This window comes from Phocoena sinus, chromosome 12 (assembly GCF_008692025.1).
Source record: "Phocoena sinus isolate mPhoSin1 chromosome 12, mPhoSin1.pri, whole genome shotgun sequence".
Classification (NCBI taxonomy): domain Eukaryota; kingdom Metazoa; phylum Chordata; class Mammalia; order Artiodactyla; family Phocoenidae; genus Phocoena; species Phocoena sinus.
Window position 1 is genome coordinate 45,613,862 of NC_045774.1, and position 14,346 is coordinate 45,628,207.

A 14,346-nucleotide genomic window follows, 5' to 3' on the forward strand; every position below is an offset into this window, starting at 1 on the left:
CTCATGTTACACTGGTTTTAGGCTGCTTTGGTATAAGGTCTTATCTACTGGGATTAGGTTCAACCGCAAGTAACAGAAAACTCCAGAATAACACAGGATTATTCAAGATGGCTGCTACAGCACTAACCAGAATAACCACATTCCAGCCAGCTGGAAGGAGAAACAGACCATTAAAGGTACATAGAAAACAATGCTATGGTTACTAAAGAGGAGGGGTGGGGGATAAATTGGTAGCTTGGGATTAACAGATATATACTACTATATATAAAATAAACAACAAGAACCTACTGTATAGCACGGGAAACTATATTCAATATCTCATAATAACCTATAATGGAAAAGAATCTGAAAAGTTCTTTTCAGATTATATATATATATATATATATATATATATATATATATATATATATAACATATATAACCGAATCACTTTGCTCTATACCAGAAACCAACACAACTTTGTAAATGATCTATACTTAAATTTAAAAAAAGACACATTCTATGTGCAACCTTCTGAAACCATCTTCTACCATCTTCTTTGATAAATGAGAACACAGGCTGGTCAAGATATGCGTACCTCTGTAAAAACTCTGGGGGAAAACTAACCACTGTGATCTAGTAACATTTAAGTCACATTGTTACCCATAAATACAAGAGAGGTTGGGCAAGGCAGTCTTTATTCCCAACAGTCAAGTGTTCAGCTAAAAATCAGGAATTATTTTTAAGATGACCATTTGTCCCAGTTTGCCTGAAAGTCTATTTTGTGTGTGTTGTCCTGGCATAATTATTAATAGCTCCCCTCTTCTCTCTCTCAAGTGTCCTAGTTCATATGATAAATTATATGGTCACTCTTGTTATATTACCAAGAAAAAAAAGAGAGAAACAGATGATGGGGTAGACAATTCAGTCTCTGCCGGAGATCCTTGAGGAATCACTTGAGAAACCCTTAGCAGGTGGATGCCTCCTCCAACCCACCTCACCATTATTCTGAAACAATGCTTTTGGAGGTTACTTGTGACCTCCATATTGACAAGATAAAGGGCTTTTCTTAACTATTCTCTTATTTATTCACTCAACAAATATGTATGGCGTGCCTCCATTTACCAAGCACTGTGCATTTGGGGGACATGTGGGTAAAACAGAATTCAGTACCACTAATCTCCATACTATTAAACCCATCTCCTATAACAGTGGAATAACAGGCATCAGAATTGCCAGAATAATCGGGATTCTGGACTATAGTTTCTCCCCCTGGACACTTCTCTAAGATCTTTTTGTCTTTTTCTGGTTCCAGATAATTCTAGCCCATTGTTTCCCAAAATGTCTTCAATATATCACTAGTTTCTCAAGAAAGTTCCACAGTCAAATGATATTTGGAAGTGTAGCATAATCAGAGCTCCATAATACAAATCGGCATATTAAAAACTCTGAGAACTACTACCATAGAAATTCATATTTAACTCTTCTAATCTGAGCTGGTTGGAGGGTTAATAGCTGTTGAGAGGTAATGCAACACCCCTTCTGTACTGCTCCTTTAGTCCCAGAAGTATGAGGATATTATAAGAGTCTGTCCAGAGTTTCTCCTTCTACATTCAGCCACCTGAAGCTCACATTTGTTCTCTATTTTTACCTTCATGCAGATAACACCTAAGCAACCTTCTCTAGCCTTTGCCTCATTCCCCAAACTAAATGGGCAACTCTACTTGAGTTAAACATCATAATCTCAAGCTTAACAATCTAAAATTGAATTTGCCAAAATCAAGTCCCCCCTCATATATGTCAATGTTTTTAGTAATACTATCTGTGGTAGACATTTTGTTTCTTTAATTGGCTCTTTTGGGGTTTTTTGGTTTTGTTTTGATTTGGCTTTGGCAAGGGTAGGGTGAGGAGTTTTGGGGCAGGCTGAGCAGACTTGCATCTTTATCCCTGCTTTTGAAAAAAGTTCCTTTGTGTGCAGTGTTGGTGAAAAGTTGTGCATAGCCAGTGGCTCCTGGCAGCCTAGGCTGGAGCATGTGGTCTGGGCTCAGTTAGTCAGCCTCCCACTGGGGACTTTGAACTTGAGTTACTGGGACAGAGAAGCAGGATGGTTTTACAATTCATTCATAGTGTGGCAGGGATGATATTAGCAGCAGTGTTCCATGACAATAGTGGTCTTGCCCTGGTGAGAAGATTCTGATGCATTCTATAGTTTGAGAACTCCTGTATCAGATCTTTCTTACACATCAGTTCTTCCAGGAAGATTCACTAATTATCACATCCAAGACTAACTCTTCCTTTTCTGGACTCTAACTCTTAATATCTATACCAGTCATGCTGAACCTATGCTATGTTGCTTTGCCATTATTTAAGTAGGTATCTTATCTCTGTAACTAGTTTCTAAACTTCTAGAAGGCAGGATATAAGTCACCATGACTTACATATAGTAATTACACTCACTTAATGAATAAATGAATATTTGCTAGTGACAAATTAATTGCACCTGATATATAAACTTCTCTATTTTCTACAGAATAAAGTTTAAATTAGTTCACCTCTATTCAAGAGCTTCTAACGCAGTGGTTCTGAAATTTGTAATATTTTAAAATCACCTCCTAGAGAGCTATAACAAATACTTATCCTCAGGTCACAACTTCAGAGATTCCTATTTAATTAATTTTGGGTGCAGCAATCTGGTCATTGTGATTTAAAAAAAAAATTCCTGAAGGGTTCTATACTGCAGGTGAAGTTGTCAATCATCATTGTGATATTCAAAGTGTGGTCCAAGGACCAGTGACAGCGGTTTACCTGGGAGTTTCTAAATGTGCATTTTAACAAGATTCCCCAGTGATTCACGTGTACATTAAAGTATAAGAAGCACTTAGTCTAGAGCAGTGATGGTCAGTGGAAGTATAATGCAAGCTACATGTGTAATTTAAAATCTTCTAGTAGCTCTATTTAAAAAGCATTTTTTAAAAAAGTAATAATTTAATAACAATTTATGTAATCCAAGGTATCCAAAAGGTTATCATTTCAACAATTAATATAAAATTATTAATAAATATTTCACAAGTTTTTAATTTTTTGCACTGAGACTTTGAAATCCAGTATGTATTTTATTTTTTAAAATTTTATTTATTTTTTTAATCATCTCTGATTTATTTTCTCATCTATAAAACAAGGATTTATCTTACCCAAAGCACAGGGATATTGTGAGGATTAAGTGAAATAACAGGAAAGTGCCCAGTACAGAGTGTAGCACACATTCGATTCCAATAAATGTAAGTTGAATCTAGATTGATCTGACTCCCTAATTTTCTCCTTTTAGACTCTGCATAGAAATACCCTGCCTATAAAAAATTAAGACCCTCCTTCCCCAGTTTGTCCTGACTCCTACTTGCCAGACTGAATCACTCTTAAAACTGAAATGAAGCCCTTGACCTCACTACTTTTTCACTGATCATCTCAACCTCCTGACTCCACTTCCCTCTGTACTCAGGTTGAATATCATGATCTAGCCCTATAACAATTCTTATGCAGACAGTCTCAACTCCCATGTTCCATGCTGCTTAAAATATTCCCAGTTTGGCAGAATGCAACCACTTGCTTGACTTCTCCATACGTATACTTTATCAGCTGATTATTCTTGGAGAAAATTATCTAACTGGCTTCACTGATTTCATAGGAACTTCAGGACCTCAAACCTCCAATAGCAGTCAACACTCCCCCACCTAATTTCTTGTTTTCTTCTAGGAAGCTTGACTTCTCACTCTCTGAAATCACTATTCCATGATTTTTCCTCACTCCTCAATTTTCCATTACTTCCTTTCTCTAAAATACTACTCCTTGACTCATATTTTGAGAAAATGGAAACAACTCCTTCACCTTCTCTTGACTAGGTCTACATATTCTTTCATCTGGTTCTACAACTCCTGTCTTCCTTTTGTTTATGAGGGAACAGTGGTGCCTGCTCCTGAGAAACCAACACCTCCACTTGTCCACACCCCCTTTTTTCTACCCTATTCAACGACTTCATCTCAATTATTCTCTTCATTCTCCCCTTCTCTACTGGACTATTTCTATCATTATACAAAGATGTTCTAGTACCTCCCATCTTAAAACAAAATATCCATATCCCTCTCTGGACTATGCCCCCATTTCTTTGCAATTCTTCAAAGAAAAATTTCTCAAAACGCTGTCTGCCTTCACTTCCCTATTTTCTCATTTCCCATTCACTTTTCAACTCAATTCAGTTTGGCTTTAACCTTGCCATTGAAACTTCTCTTGTAAAGGTCACTAATTATCTCCAGTGCTGCCAAACTCAATACAGGTGTCCCTATTTTTCTTTTATTGACTTCTGAGTAGTATTTGACATAGGGGCCACTACCTCCTCATTGAAATGCTTTCTTCTCTCGACTTCTGAGTTTCCAGACTCTTAGTTTGCCTTTCATTGGCCAGGCAATTTCTTTTCAGTCTTCTATCTATGCTCTTCCTTCCCTCCTTCCCAATCACCAGGGCTTCCTTCTATTTTCTTTTCCCCCCACTGGGTGCTTTGAACACCTTCCGTATGCTGATCACTTCCAAATTCATATCTCTAACCCCAGGCTTTCTCAAATCTCTGAACTGATATATCTGCCTCCTTAAGTGACACCTCCATCTGGATGCCTAATGTATCCTCTTGGTGGGGACCTTGCTTCACCAAGCCTTGTTACTACCCTATTATTTCCCTTTTCAGTAAATAGTAACAACATATACCCAGTTGTTCCAAATCTAGAAGTCATCCTTGGTTCCTTACTTTGCTTCACTGCATTCAATTTATCAGCAAGTCCTATGGCTGTGCCCTTGAAATATATCTGAAGACCATCCATGCCTTTCCACCTAGTTCAAGCCACTGTTATCTTTTTTTCCTAGACCAGTATGTATCTTATACTCACAGACTAGTCACACTTCAAGAGCTTCATGGCCACATGTGCTTAGTGGCTACCATATTGAACAGAGCAGATCTAGAGCTAACTAACCTTTCCCTCTTTAACATCAGCTACAGCTTTCCTTACAAAAGCTTTTTGCTGCAGTCAAAGGACCTTTTTATCAGCCAATCAACCTACCATTCATTTTCCGGTCTTTATACTGTTACCCCTACTGCTCCTTGCAGCCTTGAAAGTCCTCCTTCTACTCTCTCGTGGTCTAGGTTCCATTTTTGTGGGAGCCATTCTGCCCATCATGATGTGAAAAAAATAATGTAAAATATTTCACTAATAATTATATCTTGATCATGTGTCAAAACTATAATATCTTAGATATAGTAAGTTAAACAAAATATAATATTAAATTTTACCTGTTTTGTTTTACTTTTTAAATGAGCTATATAGAATTAAAATTATACATGTGGCTCACATTTGTGCTTGCATGACACTTCTATTAGCCAGCACTGGTCTGGACCTAGAGAGGGGTTAAATCCCCTTGACTGTCCTCATCGTTTCTGACATCAGATCTGTGGACCCACCTCTTCCATAAGAAATAGTTTCCTTATATTCAGGTGTGGCCTTACACTTTTAGGCCTCTGACTGCTAAACATTTCCTAGCACAACAGAAAACCAGAACTTTCATACAGGGACATTCAAATACAGTGATGGAGCATGGAGATGTGGGCTCAGGGGCTCATTTCTGCAAAAGGTAAGGACTCCTGTTGAACCAGACCTACACCGGATAACCCTAGTGATTACTGAACTCACCCTATGAGACCAGAGGCTTCTTTTATTCATCTTTTGGTTTTCAGTGGTTGGCACAAAAAGAGTTCCTTTTAATAAATATTTACTTAACCAACTGAGTCTAGATGTCAGTGATTAGCTCGTTTAAAAAAAAAAAGATATAGTTGGAAAACAAGTCAAATACCCTCTAATAATGACAAACATTTCTATACTTTACTGAAAGGACAGCCTCCATTTGAAACCGTAAGCTGAACAGTATTTAACGGTTGCATCTTTATGAGACAAGAAAGTGTGATGATGCTCAGAAAAAATATATTCTTTACCAAATGAAAACTAATTAACCAGATGTTTTTATTACTGTGCACTTTATTTGGCTTTGGTGACTAAACCAAACCAATGAATCTGTGACCGTTTTCAAAACTGCATTCTAAAAAGATTTTTTGGCTGTGCCTCTTCATCCAGTGTTTAGTTTTATTTGTTTAATTTCACACAATACTAAAATGTTTCTACTAAAATTTTAGACACCCACCCACCCTCCTCTGCGCTTCATCTAGCAAGAAAGCCACATTGTTGGAGGAGTTGAAGAGCAGCACACGCAGAAAGTGCATATACCCTGATCTAATCCTCCAACCCAAGGCTAGGTAGAAAGCCTTTCCAGAGCTTTGCTTCACAGTTTCTGGGGTTGTACCTGCTCCCAGACCCAGGTGTGATCTTGCACAAGCTAGGCAAAATCACTGTGACAATGTCTTAGTCCATCAGCTACAGAGCTAAGGATTCTCTGAGAAGTTAGGACTGCTGAGAAAGCACGGGATGTTGATTGTTCCTTTCCTGCCAAACATAAACCTGAAGCAAGACAGAATTATGAGAAACTAGATTCATCTCACCCCATCGTCCTCCTCAGTAATCTTCCTGGCACAAAAGAAAGAATGAATACCAATAAAAAGGTAATATAAATAAACATTTTAAATAAAGTTGACTAATTGAAAAGACTGATAGATGGAGCGATGCATTCTTCAAAATCTATTGTCATGCTTTTGCAGACTTTATTGCTTATCAGCATTTTTCCCCTCCAGAAAAACAGAACAGCAACATTTGTTCAGAAAAAAGCAAATCGTGTTTCTTCCTTTTTTACTTGTATTGTTTGAGGTTTCTTTTAGACTATAGTGTGGCATTGTGATTTTGAGATGGAGAAAAAATCCCTTGTCTTTCAAACATAAGGATGTGATTGTATGCTATTGTTGCCAACAATGAGCTACAGAGGTTAATGGATCACATATCTGGCAAACAGCCATCTTTCCTCCTGCTCAATATATTAAACAACATACTTTCTGTTCTTGCTGCTGAGCTTATGATTTTGTCTGAGTAGTTGGTAAATAAGTTTACTTACATTTAAGTTATCTCTTTCTAGAACTCAACAGCTTTGTCCTTCAGGCTGTACCCTGAAATTGAAAAAGTACAGACAGCTTGAGATCCGAGTTCACCACCTTTGGAAGTGATGGTGAGAGTGGGCATGGGGAAGGGGGTGGGGGTCGCAGTTGAATGATAATCTAGAAATATTGTGCCTTGTGAATTGCATCCAACCTTTCATTTTCAGATTGCCTAAATTAACAAAGTAAAATTACCATAATAGAAAAGAATGGATACTGGCAGAAGCACCACAATTCTTTCCAGGGCTGTTGCCAGTGAGCATTCCAACAGACCTCTAATTAAATGGACCAATTCTCTCCAGGACCCCAGGTTGACTCGACTCTGCATTCTATGACTCATTTGAAAACAGACCAGCGCTCATAAAGCAATAACGTGACTCCCAGTCTAAAGGACTTTTCTGCATATTGCATTTGTACTAGGGAATTAATATGAGACCTAATACCTCGAGAGAAAAAAAAAATTGTTTTTTAAGCAAACTCCAGAAGGGAAAACTTTATCAATGAGAAAGATACTAGTTTTCTGGGAAATTTTAGTCGGGTGGGGCTAGATGATGAGTGAGGGGACTGGAGTTAGGAAAGAAGAATCAACACATCAGTCTCAGATTAGGTGGGATCTTTTCAATCAGGCAGAGAGCACAGGAAATAGCACATAGAGTCCACTGCCCCACTGCTATTCTGGGAGCAAGGGGTAGGCAGGACGTTGACTGAATTGGGAAGGCCAGTGTGCCTCTCGGGTTTGGGATCTGGAACCAGGAAAAAGGCAAAGCCCTGATCTCCGCTTCCCAGCTAGGCGGTGATCGCCCCCTGCGACTCCGGAGGCACACAGCAGTCTGAGAACCGCCGCTGCCGCAGCCGCCCGACCCCTCACAGCCTCCAGCTCTCCCGCCTGGCATGCTGGAGCCACACTCGAGCTCCCTGGACACCTGTGTGCCCCAAGCTCCAGGTCTAGGCCCCTCTGACCCGGGAGAGACCGGTCTCAGCTTCTCCGACTTCTGTGTTCCCGGGTTCTGCCACCCTGGTCACTTCCGCGGGTTCCCCAAGCTGCGACTTCAGTTGGCCGGGGAGCCCTGAGCGCCCACCCGGCCTCCTCACCGCGCTCCTGGTGGGACGCGCTGCGGTTCAGCCGCAGGACCTCGGCCTCCGGGTAAATCCTCTCCTTCCCCTTCTCCGCCTAAGGCCCTGCCCTCCCCCTGCAGCAAGCTGCTCCCGTGTGGGCGGGCCCGCTCTCAGCTGAAGACACCTGCGCTTCCTTCCCCACCCTTCCCCGCCCTTTTCGCTGCGGTTTCTCCCCTGCCTTTGGGAGCTCCAGAGCAGCAGCTGGAGGAGGAGCAGGGGAGGAGGACTACGGCTAGGAGGAGTAGGGGCGGGGTGGGTGGGGAGAGAGCGGGGAGGGTGGGGACTGGCAGCCACTCCGCAGCTGGTCGCCGGGGACCCGATCCCTCCCACGCGCCCGAGTGTGATAGAGGGGAAGAGATTCGCTTAGACACACACACGCGCACACAGCTGGGCACGTCTCCGGGAGGCAGCCGCCGGGAGCCGGGCGGCGGCCGTGACAGCACCAGCCGCGGGGAGCCGGGCGCCCACGCAGCTTGGCCCCGGCGGCTCCAAGACCCCGGAAGGGAAGATCCCAGCCGCACTGACTGTTGCTCTTTTAGGCTGATTGGGAGGAAGCAAGCTGCCCAAGGACCTGTCACTGAGGACGCAGGAGGTTCTCCGCTCGGCGCTCAGAGTCTGGGGCCGCGCCGGTGCCCGCGTGGGGCGAGGAGGATGCTCACCTCCTCCCGCAGAGGCGCTGCGGGCCCAGGCACTGCGCGGACTCGGGCTCCCGCGGCCGCCCCTGCCGTGCCCGCGCCGCGGGAGCGCGCCCTGCCGTACCTGGCTCCAGCCTCCAGGGGAAGTGCGGGAAACGCGCCCTAAACTCCACTACTTCTCGCCCGCCTCCTCCCCTTCCTGGCTCCCCGCCCCAGACCTCGCAGCCGCCGCCGCCGCCTGCGTGTAGGGCCCGCCTGCCTCTTACTCTCACGCGCGCACGCACAGCCCCGCTGGCTCGCTCGCATTCGAGCAGCCTCGCTCCCCGTGGAGCCGAAGCCCGGACGTCCGGAACTACTGCACCAACTGCCAACGGGACTGAAGGAGACGCCCTGTGGCCCGGCGCGACCCGCCGCTGGCCCACGCGCCCTGGGCTCACGCGCCCTGGGCTCCCGCCCACGCTGCCGCCGCCGGGGACGTTGGTGAGCAGGGCGCGCTGCCCGCCTCGCTCCGGGGAGGGGCTCGAGCACAGGGGGCTGAAGCTTCGTAGATTTGGGGGGAAATGACAAGAGGGGAGGTCGCCGAGGAGAGACATCCGTGTGATGCCGGCCAAAGCGCTTTGTGGGGCGCGGTTCTCTTGGGCACTCCCTGAAGGAGACTTTTGAGACGTTCTCTGGGGCTCGAGGTTAAACTAGTGCGAGATGGGAAACGTTAGGGAGGATTCTCGGGGTAGATTGAGAGAGTTGTCCGTGTCAGTCTGTCTGTCTGTCTCTCCTCTAGCTGGTCGCAGCGCTCTGGGCTTTTGAGGGAGGTTGGAAACACGCGTTAACTGCGCACAGCAGAGTTTGGGGGCCCGCCCTCGGCCCCTTGCCGGGGTGATTGTGGGGCTGTCGCTTGGAGCGCGAGACGGCTTTGGGCGAGTGGGGGTTACGAGGCCCGAGGAAGACAAGCAGAGGGCGGGCAAAGGCGCGGTGAACTTGCGGGTGGGGTGCGTTCTCCGCCCCGCCGGCCCCCACCCCTCGAAGTACAGGTCCCCGCCCCAGGGCAGCCCCAGTGCACGCAGTTCACGCAGCCCTTCCCACCCACCCCCGACACACATACACACACACACACACACACACACTCACACACATACTCAGGAGATAAATGCAGTGGAGTGGGTGGTCATACCGTTGTTACTCAGAGGTGCGCGAGGTCGCTGTGGCTACTAACTGGAGCGCAGAGACTTCTGTTTCTGGGACTTGGGCGACCGCCTTGGTTTGGGGAAGTCAGGAAGGAGCGCCCAGCCCCCTGCGGATGCCTCTACCTGGCGGTTCCAGGTGCACAGCGAGCAAACCTCTGTCACGACTCCGGAATCACTTCACCTTGGTGGGCTCCGCTCTCTGGCTTCCCTCATTGAGTGCTTCAGGGCACCCACCCAAGAGAAGCTGCTCAGATCCCGGTCTCCTCAGTACTCACCCGGTGGGTCGGACTCTCTCTCTCTCTCCCGCTCCCTCCCTTCTGCTTTTCTCCCCCCCACCCCCCAGCTTCTTCATGGAAAACATTGATCCCTTAAGGGGAGGTTTAATATTTGCAAAGTGCTTTATATCATATTACTTCGTGGATACATTTAATTGCACTGTAACTCTTCTCTGATTTATGTAAACTTTAGTCGGATAAATAGCGTTCAGGGTCGGATTGGGGTGGGAGCGAGAGTGGGTGGGCGTTCTTTCTCTCACGGTGCTCCTTTCTGAACTGATTTGCTAGAAGTAATTTAAAGCGGGTGCTTCTGAAAGCTTTTTTGCTCAGTAGTTTTGACATATTTCAGGGCTTTAGACGAATGTTTCCACAGTACAATTTATTTCAAGTTTATTCAGCTTCTATTCCAAGAAAAAGTTGAAGATAGTAAAAGGGATTACAAAATTGGATATCAGAACTATTTTTAATGTTTTTATTGGTGTCAATTATGTTGTAGCAGATTTTTTTTTTTTTAAGTTGCCGTAGTGGTTCCTCCTGGTAATGCTCTTAAAAGGAGAAATGAAAGCGATCTACTTACCTTTCTCCCTCTGTTTACGAGTGGACCTTGCTTAAAGTGACTGAATGAGCGGCAGGGTAGGCTTTTTTAGGAATATGAAGTCATTCACTAGTGAACTGATGGAGACACAGGAAGACAGTATAAGAAACATAATGATGGGAAGGAAACTGTTGCTTAAATTTAACTGTCTCCAGTGCAGGGACTCTTAGCAGTGAGCAAGAAAACTGCTCTGGCCCTTTCCAGATTACTCTGGGCTATTTAAAAAAATACTCTTTCCTGGATTAATAAAATATATAGAAACATCATCAATAATATAAAGTAATATTTTCAAATAGGTGCCTAAAGGAGATAATATGGGAAACCACAAGCATACTCTTCAGAGTTTTGCAGAAGTACTAGGATCATGGTTTCTAGGTTAAGCCAGACCTCATTCTTAAATTTTAGTGTCCCTTTGACACTTCCCTTAGAAGTCCCTTTGACTTCTTTGTGAGCAGGTGATGCCCACAGTGAGTTGACTATGCTTGCATCATTGTCCGTACCATTTTGCAGGCATACACAGATGTTTTTGAATGAATAATCTTCTTACTCACTGAATTTCCACTCATTCAAAAAGAAGCACAGGAGTACACACAGTATGCAAAGCTCAGCTGAGTGTTATTTTAAATAGCAAGGAAGGGTTTCCAGTGGAAGCTGGGTGCTTACTCCTACACTGTGTAATGTAAAAAGAACTGCGGAACAGTGACTTATTTAAGGAAGCAGCATTTTGCCCAAAGTAGGTGGTCAATCATGAGCTGTTGACTCAAAAATCATACAAGATGTTCAATAGCTAAGTTCACTTTCACCATAAATCCCACCATTATTCTTAACACACCATGTCATTTAGCTATGACTCAACTTCAGAGAATTGATGTTGACTTTAATCTTCTCACTCTTTGAATACTTTGGAGAAATAGAACTATCTGTGCACTGCTCTAGCTTTCTGTGTGTGATTTCTATGAAGCAGTGCCAGATCTGCATATGTCATTAGTATTCATTTATGAGTAAATGCAAATGTTCCTGTTGCATTGAGAAAGCTAACCCGAATTCCTAGAATGCAACAAATATTATGCTCCTTTTCTCATCTTTTTATTTTTATAATCTCAGGAACAGTAACCTCTCTTACAAGTGCAGTTATATGTAAAAGAGCAGATTAACAAAAATGGTTATTTAGGATTCTTTAGAAAAAGGGTAATACCTTATGGAAATTTTATTTGAGAAGAATTTTCTTTGACTCTGTTGGTAGGTCTGCCAGAGTGGTCTTTTATTTTACGGATGTTCATTCATGAATGAAGTAACTCTCAAGGTAAACTCCTAGTAAAAGGAGATAGCAATCCCTTAGTAAAGGGGACACTTGCTAAAAATGATGCTTAAAATGGGGAATAAGCCACTGAAATTATGTGAATACTTGTATATTTTATTTATGCATGATTTTAAAATTTTCTATTTAATACTTTATTCAAATATTTCATATTCTGAGATTATTGCAATTAAGTGAGGAGTTATTGATTGGTAATGGAATTATAGCTTGTTTTGTTTTAAGAAAAGGTGAATAGTCTGAAAGGAGAGAGCAAGTCAAGTAAATGATTGTCAAACCTCAGATTTATCTTCATTCAAGTTCTGTCCTTTTTTTTGGTGGGGAGGGGGACCTCAAAACCAAAATCACTAGTTAAACTTTCACTATGGCCTAAATTGTTAATGTTTAGAAAAATCCTACATTGTAATTCTTCTGTGAATTTAATACAAATTCTTTAAAACCAGCAAAAGTATAACTTCTTTCCCACTGAAATCCAGTTTAATTGTTGACAAATTTTGCTCAGTCTAGAACCGATATTTGTTTCTGAGGGTCATGAGGTTATCCTAACCTTTACAGCAGGAGTGCAATTAAAGCAAGATATTAAGAACTACACTTGAAAATCACTGATCTAACTCAAAACCATTTCAGAGCAGCTAACACTTATCGAAAGTAGAAGTAAAAGATTATATCTGGAGATCCCCATAATGTATTAGGCAGGGTAAATGGACCTCTTTAAATCTCATATGCAAGTTCCATTATCACGTCTTAACTAACATTTGGTACAATGGATTATTTTCCCTCTTCTTGAAAAGTTTTACAAAAGAAAGCTCTGTCAGTATTAAGAGATGTTGTCAGAGTTGGTTTGACTTCAGGCCATTTTACCTGGATTGTGTGTGGGAGGTTGGTAAGTTACATCAATATACACACGTGCTTCTGTATAAATATTTATGTACATATGAGCACATGTATATATCTAGAACACATCTCTACTTGTATACTTTATGTACTTGTGTGTGTTTAAGTCTGTATCTACGTTTTGTCTCATAACTTTGAACAACAGGAAGAGAGTCCCGCTTTGTGGCATATGCGGTTTGTGAAGTCATCATTATCTGGAGAATGATACTTATTAAATGCTCAACTAGTTTGATGTTAAAAAAATTGGGAGTGTACCAAACTTTTTTGAACAATTTATTTAAAAAACACTTATCATAACCTTTAGTATGTGCCTGACACTGTCCAAAGAACTCTGCTAATATTAACTCACTTAATTCTGGTAGCCGCCCTGCTCTCCCCAGAGGGAAAATAAATAGGTAAAGCGGATGTTTTTATTATTATCCTCATTGAGGAGGTGAGGAAGTGAGGCTCAGCAAGCCTAAATAAATGCCTTTAGCCCCACACCTGCTAAACGGCAGAGCTGGCCTTTGTGCCCAGGCAGTCCACTGTGCCGTGCCGCTGCTCTTGAACAGATGTGGTTTTTTTTTAAGTTTACTTATAACAGGGAACCAAAGGGGGACCAAGTTAAGTTGTAAAGTAAATGCATTCTAGCAACTGAGATTTATGACAGTTCAAGTTAGAGTGAATTCTTAAGGAATTTGTAAGGAAGATGATTGGCATGAAGCACAGAAATAACCTGATCTAGAGCAATGCTAGAGCAGTGCTATAGCTTAATGCAGTTTTTAATGGACTCAACAATTTTCTTAGGTTCAACTACTTTTTAAAATTAGGTAACTTAAGAACTGATGCCATATTTAAGTAGTTTTAATAGCTCAGAGGTTCTGATATTGCATGTTTTATGCTTGCCATTAATATCCTTATAATGTCAGCTTCTTGCATAGAGGTCAGTGTTATGTGTTCCTATATGGTACTTGCCAAAGGAATCAGAGTTTAACGTGAAAGTGTGAAATGAGACTTATTCTGCTCTGACCCATTTGGCATACAGTAGGCATCCAATTAATGTTTACTGCACAAACTGATGAAGGGTATTCTAGAAGTTGATAGTCCAGAAACTTTACCTGTCTTTAAAATTGCATAGTTTTAAGATTGTGATTCAATATTGTACAGGCTTTTCCCTTCGTTGTGATGACCTCAGGACATCACCATCTATGAAACCCTGTGGAATAATAATCTTTTTAAGATTGA

General features: G+C 42.5%; 1 protein-coding gene across 1 annotated transcript in view; it reads left to right on the forward strand.

Moving 5' to 3' along the window:
• The first annotated feature begins 9,190 nt into the window (after nucleotides 1–9,190).
• HS3ST5 (heparan sulfate-glucosamine 3-sulfotransferase 5) overlaps nucleotides 9,191–14,346 on the forward strand; it is a 286,208-nt gene continuing 281,052 nt past the window's right edge. Inside the window, exon 1 of the mRNA XM_032651290.1 lies at nucleotides 9,191–9,342. The gene's annotated coding sequence lies outside the window, so the exon portion shown is untranslated. The remainder of the gene's footprint in view (nucleotides 9,343–14,346) is intronic.